The 11501-nt window shown below is 45.7% G+C and overlaps 1 long non-coding RNA gene across 1 annotated transcript; it reads left to right on the top strand.

Moving 5' to 3' along the window:
* Positions 1 to 2360: 2360 nt before the first annotated feature.
* LOC112268896 lies at positions 2361 to 3998 on the top strand. Its single transcript, XR_002960404.1, has 3 exons — positions 2361 to 2499; positions 2605 to 2660; positions 3737 to 3998. It is a non-coding gene; the product is annotated as an uncharacterized LOC112268896 (long non-coding RNA).
* Positions 3999 to 11501: the final 7503 nt, after the last annotated feature.

Below are 11501 nucleotides of genomic sequence, written 5' to 3'. Positions count from 1 at the left end.
ACTACACCTAAACCTCCTTGATCTATAGGATCACTTGACACAGTAAGCCAGTTAATTAACTAGATGGTATTTATTACCCACTCTGGCATGAAGGGCCCCCAAAAGCATAGTGTCTTGGTTTGGGAGTTGCCCGGCATGAAGGAGTTGCCCGGGTGCCCCCAAGCAGGCCACCAGGGTGGCACGATGCGTCAAGCGGCGTGTGATGCGAAGAAGTGTGACCCCGGGCGGGGCACCAAGGTGACATGGCATGACATGCGGCATGCGGCGGCGCAGCGTGAAGGAATCCGGGTGAGCCACCCGTGTCATGCAGTGTGGCAAGCGGCGCAGTGTGAAGGACTCATTTGGGCGACCCTGGGAAAGCCACTCGGGAGACGCGGCACGGAGCGAAGGAGTTATCTGGGTGACCCTGAGCGAGCCACCCAGGTGACATGGCATTGCAAGCAACACACGGTGGAACGAAGCGAAGGGGTAGCTCAGGTGACCCCAGGCAGGGCACAACAGGATGCACGGCGGGGTGAGCAGTGTGCGACGGTCTCGTATGACGAAACTGCCTACGAAGGAGTCTATAGTCCTAGAGGGAAAAAGATAATAAGATAATCCTACCACGGGACCGCTTGTGGCGCTCGGTGGAGAATTGCCTAGAGGCAAAATTGTAACTTCACCCAAGCCATCTGTGCCCCATAAATTGGTGAACCGAAACCCTATCCCTCTCTCCACCACGGCGCCGCCGCACCCTCTCCCCACCTTGCCATCGCCTCACCCTTCTCCCACCTCAATCGCCGCCGCCTTACCCTCTCCCACCTCATCGCCACCTCACTATCTCCGGCCTCCTCACCCTTTCCCAGCCCCGACTCACCCCTCTCTCTAGCACCCTACCTCCTTGCTGTGGATCTCGCTGTCCCGGGGTAGGACGCCATGGATCTCGCTGTCCCAGAGTAAGCCGCCTCGGATCTCATCGACCTCAAAGTCTACTTTGCCGTCCTAGAGTAAGTCGCCTCAGATCTCATCGACCTTGACACATCTACCTCACCGTCTTGTCGTCTACCTCAACATCAAGGTCGTCGTCTTGTCATCCACGACCCTGCTAGACCGATGCCACGGTCCAAAGGTACAATTGGATTTATTACTTTTCATTTGAAAAAGAGCACGTTTTGTTTCTTCCTTACTACTAAAAGGCAGTACTAAAGAATTACCATCTAAAGCATGCATCTAACAATCTAGGTACTGGGCTGCTGCTAGACATCTAGGCTCTTTTTATGGGCTGCTACGCCCGCCAGTGGGCTGGTACGGAGGGATGTAGGCTTTTTTTTTATCTTCAATTAATTTCGGTTCTTCAAAGTTTAGAACCGAATTAGATAACGAGATTATCTTCTCTCATAAAAAAGATACCGAGATTATCGGTTCCGGTTCATTCAGGTTCTCTGAGTTCCGGTTCTGACCTTAACTTCTTAAATACTCTCTCTCTCCAATGCATAATAAGTGTCTCAGGTTTACTACAAAGTTGTACTAAAACTGAGACAGTTATTATGGATCGGTCGGGGGAGTATGTTTTATGAGTTCTGATGATTGCGTGGCTCCTATTTGAAATATCACCTTGAGATTCAAGCGTATAATCTAATGGGAAAATGGGAAATTGGTCATGCAAAGCAGCATTGTGCGGCAGTGACCGTACCTCTTCTTGTCAATTTGAGGTTTTACCATATATATGCATTTCGACATCTTTGTTTGACACTCTTTTTGACCCGATTTGTTTGACACTCTAACCGGCATAGCATTGTTTCTTATGAACATAAGAAGATCAGGATGGCCGAGTTAATAATGACTCCGAGATGATGGAGCAAGAAGATGAGGCCGTCAGGCAGCATGAGCATCAGCAGCAGGACGAGGAGGATGACGAGTTCGATAAGGAGTCGGATAGTTATGAGAGACGCTGGAATGAGTACGAGTCATCCTTGGTTCAGATACTGAACCAGCCTCGTGCTTCTAAAACTAGTGGTCGTGGCCGTGGACGACGTGGCCGCGGACGTGGACGTGGACGTGGTCGAGGACGTGGAAGAGACACTTCCGGTGCGCAGGCACTGGCTGCTGCTGCTCTTCGCTTTGTGCCAGTAAATGCATCTCCAGAAGCCTTGCAGCGCTGGATGTCACCACAACCTTCTCCCATGGTGGCAGCCGATTACAGACGCCAACAACGTGCGGGGCAGCAGGCACCAGTACCTGAACATAATTCAAAGGATGAACAAGATGGAATTGTGAAAAAGGAAATAATTGGCTCATCGTGCGCTTTGAACGTGCCCACCATCACTGGAACATCTTTAAGAGCGACTTATTTCATGGAAGCTGCCGCTGCTGGTGGAGCATCAGGGAGTCATCAACTGAGAGCCAACGATCCATCCGCGTCGTCAAGTGACATAAGAGGTAGGAACATGGTCAACATCACTGGCGGTGAAAGGACTTCATATCAAGGGACCAGTGCTGCAGCTACAAATGATACAAGAGGTACACTTTCTAATTTTTACTAATAGGCTATGTTGAGCACTCGGCTATGTTTAATCAGTTATCTATACAAGTTGAAGGAAACTTTTCACCTTTTCTGTTCATCAGGTGAAGCTTCCCGTGGAACTGGGAAATACTAGGCTCGGCGAAATGGCATGGATTCGGTGAGTATAAATTGACCAAGTTTGCTACTTCTTGTGACATGTATATGCTTGATTTAAACATTTTGGTTTGGCGCGGAGTATTTTGAGAGAGGCTGGTGCCAGTATGATCCGATGATGGCTCAGAGTCTGATCCATCTTGGTAATTAATTCTGAAAGCCTTGGTCGTGGACGCCGGATCCGGATCAACCAGCGTCCATACGGTTAATCCTCGGAGCGCCGCGGCCATCGTGGTAGCGGCGTGGAGGACCGAGGGAGATGGGGAGGGAAAGACTCTTTTTTTAGAGGGAGAGAAGGGCTAGTGGAGTTGTCGCATGTGGGCTTTACAATTTTGAGTTAGGATATGATACAGTATTTCCAGGCAGCCGAACCGAGCCTGGCTTGGCCCGAAGGCCGAATGAGCCTTTTTTGGAAGCTCAGCTCGGGCTGAAGAAGACGTGGGCTCGGTCTGAGCCGGCCCAGCTCGTTCGTCCACCATATGATCATCCATCTTGGTAATTCTGAAAACCGTGGTCGTGGACGTGGGTGGAAGAGGCACTTCCCCAGTCTGCTGCTGGACGTTAGCCGAAAAGAAGGGGCCTATATCCCTTTTGTTTTCCATGGACCATGGCTTGCATATTTCTTTCCTCCCTAGTCATATTTTGTTCATCCTCTCTGAATTGATATATTCAACAACTGGCGCCGACCCACATCGTAGGATGGGGTAACTTGATCTACCAACAATAATTGTAGCATTCAACGGGGGCTGCCACTACCGGAGAGGATTGTAGTACTACTAGCTACGTGCAAACAAAAATAATCACGTAGATACAAAATCAAGATTAAGGCTAACAGATTCTCCTATCTTTGATGAGTTGTACACCATTTGGTTATGCAATAGTTTTCATCTAACAAACATATTAATATTGTCATTTTTAGTAGAACATTATTTCTACAACATTTGGTTATGCATGTGAAATGCAATATTATATTTTGTTATATTTGCATGAGAGACTATACTATGCATGCAAGGTTAATTTTGATTGTATATATCCAAATTTCTAACTCGATATATGCTTGTTTCATTTTGTTCACTACAGGACAAGTGGACAACCATGGTGGTAGAATTTCTTGTGGTGATGAACATCAAACATATTGTTTTTGCGATGCTACAGTTCCTCGGTTTACCTTTTTATCGTGATTGCAATCTTTAATAATGATCCGACTTCTTTGGTACAAACATTTGATCAAGATTGATCATCTTCTATTTTCTGAAGACTGGTTAATTATATTCTGTGTAAAAGAGATGCTTTATTTTGTTGGATGTAAGATTTGGTACTCTCCTTCAATTTCCAATGTGGAAGAGCTACAATATGAATTATATATTTTATTGATGTTATGTTATGATCTCTGTACGTAGAGTTGAAAGTCAGGCAATAATTATTCTTTTATTTGCAACTTTCGTTTAAATATTCTATCACTAAAAGCTCATTCTCCACCAATCAAAGTAACCGGTCTTCTCCACAGCAAAAGCATACAAGACACTGATCCCCTCCAGCAGTAGGCCATGTGCTCTATTACGTGTTTCGCTAGTCGCGTTCATGGTTCAGCGGCTATCATGCCCCTTCGTTCCGTGTCGGCCCAAAAACATACCCACGTCCCGAGCGGTTCAATATGTTCAGCAATGCTGGGACCAGATTTGTGATTGGCAATGGGGCTAGATGTTCTTTCTGGCACGATCCTTGGCTTAACAGCTGCACTCTCAAAAGTCAGTTCTCGCAGCTCTACGCTTTTTCCTCTTGCAAGAAGATTTCTGTCAGGGAGGCCTTAGTGGAGCAGCGTTGGGTCGCGCAATCAGGCGGGAGCCGGGCCCAAAGGTTCTTGCTGAGTTCGTCGACCTCTGGATTCGTTTGAGACGTCCATCTGTCGGATGAGACAGACATGATCCTCTGGAAATTCAATATGTCCGGCACCTACACTGCTTCCTCTACTTATGGTATGCAATTCCATGGCCGTTCCACCCCTAGTATGGCTGCTCTAATTTGGCCGGTGAGGATCCCCCTGAAAGTTCGCTTCTTTGCTTGGACGGCGCTTCAAAATCGTTGTCTCACCGCTGACCGTCTTGCCCGCAAAGATATTGACCATGATCCGGTTTGCAAGTTCTGTAGAAGCTCGCCGGAGGATGCGCAGCACCTGTTCATCGGTTGCCCGTCCGTGGCGAACCTATATGATGAGCTGTTGCGGCTCTGAAACCTGCCGCCTGAATGGTGTGGTCCCCGGGGCAGTTCGATGGTGGAGCACTGGACTATCTGTGCAGATGGCGCTACCTCGTCTGTGCCTAGGGAGCGGCTTGGCGTCTTCTTCATGCTCTTCTGGTGGACGGTTTGGAAGGAAAGAAATGACAGGACGTTCAATGCAAAGCGTTTCACCAACTCGTCGATCATCAGCTTCGCCGTTGAGGAGATTGCGGCCTGGCGATTCGCCGGGCACAAGGGAGCTAGCCTTATCCCATGATTGAGCAGTTCTGGTTCCACCGAGTTAGACCTCCCGAGTAATTCCTTTTGTTGCCGGTCTTTGCTGATCTCTGTATATACTTCTTTGTTTAGGGGCTACTGAGACTCTTGTATATCCTCCTTGCTTAATTAATGAATCGCAACCGTGTTGCTTTTTGTTTAAAAAAAACATACCCACATGACAGTGGCGCGATGCCGTGCTTCAGGCTCATCATGGCCTCATGGGCTTGTGAGCTTTGTTGAGCTCACCAAAATCTCGGGCCGAGCTTGCATTTTAGGCTCAACGACACCTCAAGTGGAGCCTGGCTCGCCTTGTCGATTGTGAACTTTTGATAGGCCGTGGCTCGCCTTGTCGATTGTGAACTTTTGATAGGCCGGGCCAGGGAAAACCTGGCCCGTATCGCGTCCACCTTGACAAAGATGAGAGATGGTGGTTGGTATCTTTCCAATGCATTTTCTATTCCATTTCGCTTTTTTTAAATTTCCACATATACACTTATTTGTGTACTGAGTGAGTACAAGGTTTTTGTCGCCCAAAGCAAGGCCAGAAACTACTTTTTTTTAGGGGAGGCCAGAAACTACTGAAAATGCCGACTTTATCCCTCTCGGGGTCTGTCTTATTCGGCCTACGTGGTTTACTAGTATTCTTGCTTTTGGGCTGCCGTTACAGGATTTCTGATGTGGCCCAGCGCACAGACTGCACCAACTCGTTTGGCCCAGGAATAAGTTTTCTTTCACCAGTGGCCCAGGAATAAGTTAGCAAGTCCATGGGCCATTTGCCCCAAAAAACCAAATTAGGAGCCGACTAGCGAGAGCGGACTCGCGGACAGCTGCCCAAAACCTAGGTCTCAGACACTCTCTGCTCGGTTCACGCGCCTCCCTTCCCTTTCGTCCTCGCAGCCGGTGACAGACGCGTCCCACTGCTGCGCCGCCTCTGATACTCCTCGCGTTCCCCCCACCAACTAGCAGCTCTCCCATGGATCTCAGCAACATGTCCGCCGCCGAGCTCGTCTCGCGCCTCAGCAACAACCCCGGCCACATGGACGCCGTGGTGCGCGAGCTCAGCGCCCGCGAGCACCAGCACAGGGCCGCCCTCGCCGAGATCGGCGCTCTCCGGAAGAACTCGCAGAGGATCCAGGAGGAGCTCGAGGATCACCTCACGGCCGCCCTCTCCGACATCGACGAGGTCTACGAAGAGCAGAAGGAGCGGCTTGGCAAGATCGCCGCGGAGACCAGGGCCAAGATCACCGCGTCCTTCTCCAAGGTCAGGGTTCAGGAGCAGCAACAACAAGATGAAGAATATGAGGCCGCTGAGCAGCAGAGACGGCAGAAAGTCTTTCGTGAGGAAGCCTTGGACATCATGTGGGAATTGGATCGTCATTTCGGGGCACGATTGCGCCCCTATCGTGCGCAGATGGCTCAGATTGTGAACCATTTTATTAATCCACCGCCAGTGGTCACTATGCCAGCGCCGCTGCCACACGCATCTACAGAAGACTTGCGGCGCTGGCTGTTGGCACAGCCTTCTCCGGTGCAGCAGGCGGTCGTTATGGATAAAGAGCTAATGCGCGACGTGGGTAGTTTTCTTCAGGAACGCTTGCGCCGGCAGATGGATGAGTTTGACAGCCGGTATACCAATGGCACAAGATCAGGTGAAGTTTGAATTTTAATAATAAGCTATATATGCTTTTTATATCTAGTATACAAGTTGGAGTTCACATTTATTCTTCTTCTTTTTTCAGCAGATGGAGCTTCGCGTGGAACCTCGTAGACTGGAAAATATTAGGCTCAGCGAAATTGGCGTGGATTCGGTGAGTTTAAATTGACTAGCTATTAGAGGTCATGTCATATTCTATGCATACGCGCGTTCCCATTTTTTATATTCTGAGCATACAATCTCATGGGAGTTTGTTACTTCTTGTGATTACTTATGCTGGGGATTCAGATGTTATTTTGATTTAATATTCCTTTCTTAATTTACAGATCGATCATTACACACTTTTTGTATCTGTTCTATCGCATCTACCAAAGCCTTGACTGGTTTACATAATTTTTTTTATGAAATATTTTGTGCAACAAATATTTTCATTGTATTAAAAAGCATATAAATATTGTGATAAAAAAGAACCGTGGAAGACATGGTTGTGGTTTCATTGTGCCGTTTTGCGGGACGATGATCCACTAACCATGGTTTAGTCATTGTGCTTGCATTCAGAGACATTTTTCGCTGAAACATTGTGAGATTTGCAGAAATATATATGTTATGTAGATATGTGTATGAAAGGCGCCATAGTCGCTTCAGTGTTTGTGTGCGTAGTGGCGTACATGTATATATCCGTTATTGTTTAAAATATATGAAGATTGTTGCTTAGTGTTCTTCAAAATATTGCTATTTTCTGTTGGGTTTGATCAGTTTAATTCATTGTGTATTATATAAGAAAGAGTGATAATTTTGGATAGCTAAAAAGGGTCAGCATCGACGGTATGCATCTTGTTAGGTCTCGCAGGATAGGGTATAGATGGTTTAATCTGATTTTGGTACATATTTATGACATTAATCTTCTTAAACATGTACTCCCTCTGCTTCTTATAATGTTTGTACATTTGGGGTTGTTCTGAGTCAAACTTTCTCAACTTTGACCGAGTTTATAGAAAAAAGTACCAACATATGTAACACCAAATAAATGCAATATGAAAACATATTTGATAGTAGTCCTAATGATGCTAGTTTGGTGTTGTATATATTTGTGTTTTTCTTCTACAAATTTGGTAAAGTTGACCAACTTTGACTTGGGAGTTAGGACAAACCCAAATGTATATATAGACAGTTAGAAACGGAGGAAGTATTTATTTAGTACCTATAGCATCTAAAATACGATGAGTCTTACTATTTATTTTTAGTACAAGCTCACATCCTTTAAAAAAATATTTTTAGTACAAGCTATTTTGAAATGTTGCGCTAGCTTAGCAGAAATGAATTTTGGCTTTTAATGTTAACTAAAACAATTTTACAATTCTAAAACATACAGTTGCCCATGTGTTCTCATTTTACAAAATGTCAAAAGGGGCATCACCTGCATGCAGCAGTTAAATTAGATTCTTCTGTCTTTGATGATATGTATATGCAGTAGTTTTCATCTATAAAACATATATTAATATTTCCATTTCTTAGAACATTATTTCTGCAAAATCTGGTAATGCATGTGAAATGCAAAGTTCAAAATATATTTTGTTATGATTGCATATGCTATTAAATATTCAAGGTCTAATTTTGATTATATATCAAAATTTCTGACTCCTTATGCTTGTTTGATTTTGTTCACTACAGGACAATTATGGTGGAAGGAATTTCTTATGATGCTAAACATGAAGAATACTGTTTTGTCATGTTACAGTTGCTGGATTGATTCTACTTTTTCTCGCAATTACATTCGTTAATAATGATCGGAATTGTTTGGTACAAACATGTTGATCAAGATTATTCTCCTATTTTCTGAAGACTAGTTAATTATATTCTTGGGTAAAAGTGATGATCTATTTTGTTCTGATGTAAGATTTGGCACTTCTTCAATTTCCCATGGAAGAGCTACAATATTAGTTATGTACTTTTATCGTGATGTGTTTTGTTGTGATCTATGTACAGTTGAAAGTCGGGCTATATCAGAGATTTTCAGAGATGCAATAGAGAATCTTCCAGATGGAAAGCATAAGATTAGGCGTATGGCCTATTATTTACACATCCTATTCTTCTCATTCTTTGTACGCAAAATGAAAACCAATCTAACTGCATTTCGGGCTCGTTTGATCAAAGACATGTGCTTAGTGGTTGAAATTCCTTGATGCTTGGGTTGCATGCAGTTTAGCATCCTTGCTCCCTCCACATTTCTTAATGTAGGGCGGATAAAAAAATTGTGCATGACAATTACCAAGCCAAGGTTGCGGAGTGTAGTATGTAAAAGCTAGCTAGGTCCCATTTTCCGGGATATAGTTGCAGTCACATGCAAAATCCATGCTACTGAAATTAACCCCTGCAGAATCCCCAAAGTTTATCCTGAGAAAATGCCGTCGTCCTCCGCCGCCGTGCTGCCTGTCCTGCTCGGCTAGATGGGCTGGGCTTGATTTTGGTGGACCTTAAATAATAACATTGCTCGTTTATTTCGGTTACCGATGGTAGTAAACAAATTGACCAAGAAAAGCTCGGTTCTTCAGAACTGAAAACATAAAAAAGAAAGAAAAAATTATTGGTGTTCCTGGACCTTTGGGACTCGGTTTTTGTCTTGCTTATTGAAAAGGCTACATTTGATGTAGATCTATATATACTTGTAGGTATCACTCCTCGAGCATGTCCCTCTATCTTCGCTGAAACCTGAAGAGTGACTAAGTAGGGTTGATCAGTGATCACGGACACCTCATAGAAGGGACTGCTCAATCTGGCAGATGGGCTCGGCCTGCCAGCCCAACCCACTCAAGCCCCCTGTGTGGTGGACCCGGATTGTTTGTCTGCTAGACTAGAGAGAGGAAATAGGCTAGCTGCCCAAAACACCAAAACCTAGGTCACGCGCCTTTCTAATCCATTCCCAAATTAGACCACGCGCCTTCCTTCCCTTTCGTCCTTCTCGCTGCCGGCCGGTGACTCCTCTCCATTCCGTCCGGCCGCCAACCGCAAAATCCCTCGATTTCATGGCTCCCATGGCCTCCTCCGACGCGGATCTCAGCAACCTGTCCGCCGCCGAGCTCGTCTCGCGCCTCAGCAACAAGCCCGGACTTTGAGGCCGTGGCGCGCGAGCTCGGCGCCCGCGAGGCCCGGCACAAAGCGGCCGTTACCGAGATCCAGGAAGAGATCCACCACCACCTCACGGTCGCCCTCTCCAAAGTCCACGAGGCGCACGAGGAGGGCGCTTTCCGGCTCGAGGCCACGCTGTCCGGGAAGAGATCTGGACGCAAGGAAGAAGCCGTAGTGGCCGAGATCTACGCTGGACAGAAGGAGCGCATTGGTAGGATCGCCGCGGAGACCAGGGCCAAGGTAAGGTCCTCCTTCTCCAAGCTCAGGGACACCATAGGTGGTGCTAATTCTGAAACCGTCGAGGAGGAGGAGCAGATGATCATGCAGGAAGAAGGAGATCAGGATGAGAATGAGAAGATTATGAGGTTTTGGCTGGTTTTGAGAGTGATCAGCAGCAGGACAAGGAGGAGGATCAGTCTGGGCAGCAGAACCAGCTACAGGGAATTATGCATTCTGATGAGTCATCGGATGATGAGGAATTGGATAGCTATGAGAGAGCCTGGCGCGAGTATGATTCGATGCTGACTCAGAGTCTGAACAATCTTGGTCGTGGTCGTGGTCGTGGCCGACGGGGACGTGGAAGAGGCACTTCCCCAGCGGAGGCACTGGCTGCTGCTGCTCTTCGCTTTGTGCCGGTACATGCATCTCCAGAAGCCTTGCAGCGCTGGATGTCACCAAAACCTTCTCCGGTCGTGGCAGCCGATTTCAGACGCCAACAACGCGCTGCCGGCGCCGCCCCATTGGGTACTGCAATTGCTGGTAGATCAAGTGACAGCATCCTACCAAGTAAGGGGAAGGCGCCAATGGTTGAATATATAAATCCAGAGGACGGACAAGATCAAGGTGCACTTTAAATTTAATCATCAGCTATATATATGCTTAAGCAGTTAATTATATATGTTCACGGCTTATATATACCTTTTCTTTCAGTAGATGGAGCTTCAAGTGGAACCTCATAGACTGGGAAATTATAGGCTCGATCAGCGAGGCGTGGATTAATTCGGTGAGTTCAAATTGACTATTAATTGTTGGAGGTCGTGTCAAATTTTATGCATATGATCTCATAGGAGTTTGCTAGCTACTTCTTGTGATTACGTATGCTGCATTAATTAAAATGTTTAGTTTTGACATATTTTGGTGCAAACTATATACGTGCACCTGGAAAATGTCTCTGCGCTTGATTTATACTTATAAAATCTGTTGCGCTATTAAGTTGCACACAATAATTGTTTCTAACTAAATATGTGCTAAATTTCCAGAAACAATTTTGAAACAATGCTTGTGTGCGCTCTTGTTGCTCTATAATAATTACTATTCCTCTGACCCTAAATTCTTGACTCAAATTTGTCCAAATATGAATATATCTATTCTTAAAAAGTGTCTACATACATGTAATATTTCGACAACAATTTAGGATCGGAGGGAGTACTACCAAGTAGTACCAGTATGAGTGAAGCCATACCTCGAAATGTTATTGTAGGCTTGTATCTACTTATGATGGATTATTTATCAAGTTTAGGAGAAAAGTATCAGTTATAAATTAACTCTTGATAATACAATCTAGCATAA

This window comes from Brachypodium distachyon, chromosome 4 (assembly GCF_000005505.3).
Source record: "Brachypodium distachyon strain Bd21 chromosome 4, Brachypodium_distachyon_v3.0, whole genome shotgun sequence".
Lineage (NCBI taxonomy): Eukaryota > Viridiplantae > Streptophyta > Magnoliopsida > Poales > Poaceae > Brachypodium > Brachypodium distachyon.
The sequence above is the reverse complement of the archived record's forward strand: the minus strand, read 5'-3'. Positions and strand labels throughout refer to the sequence as shown.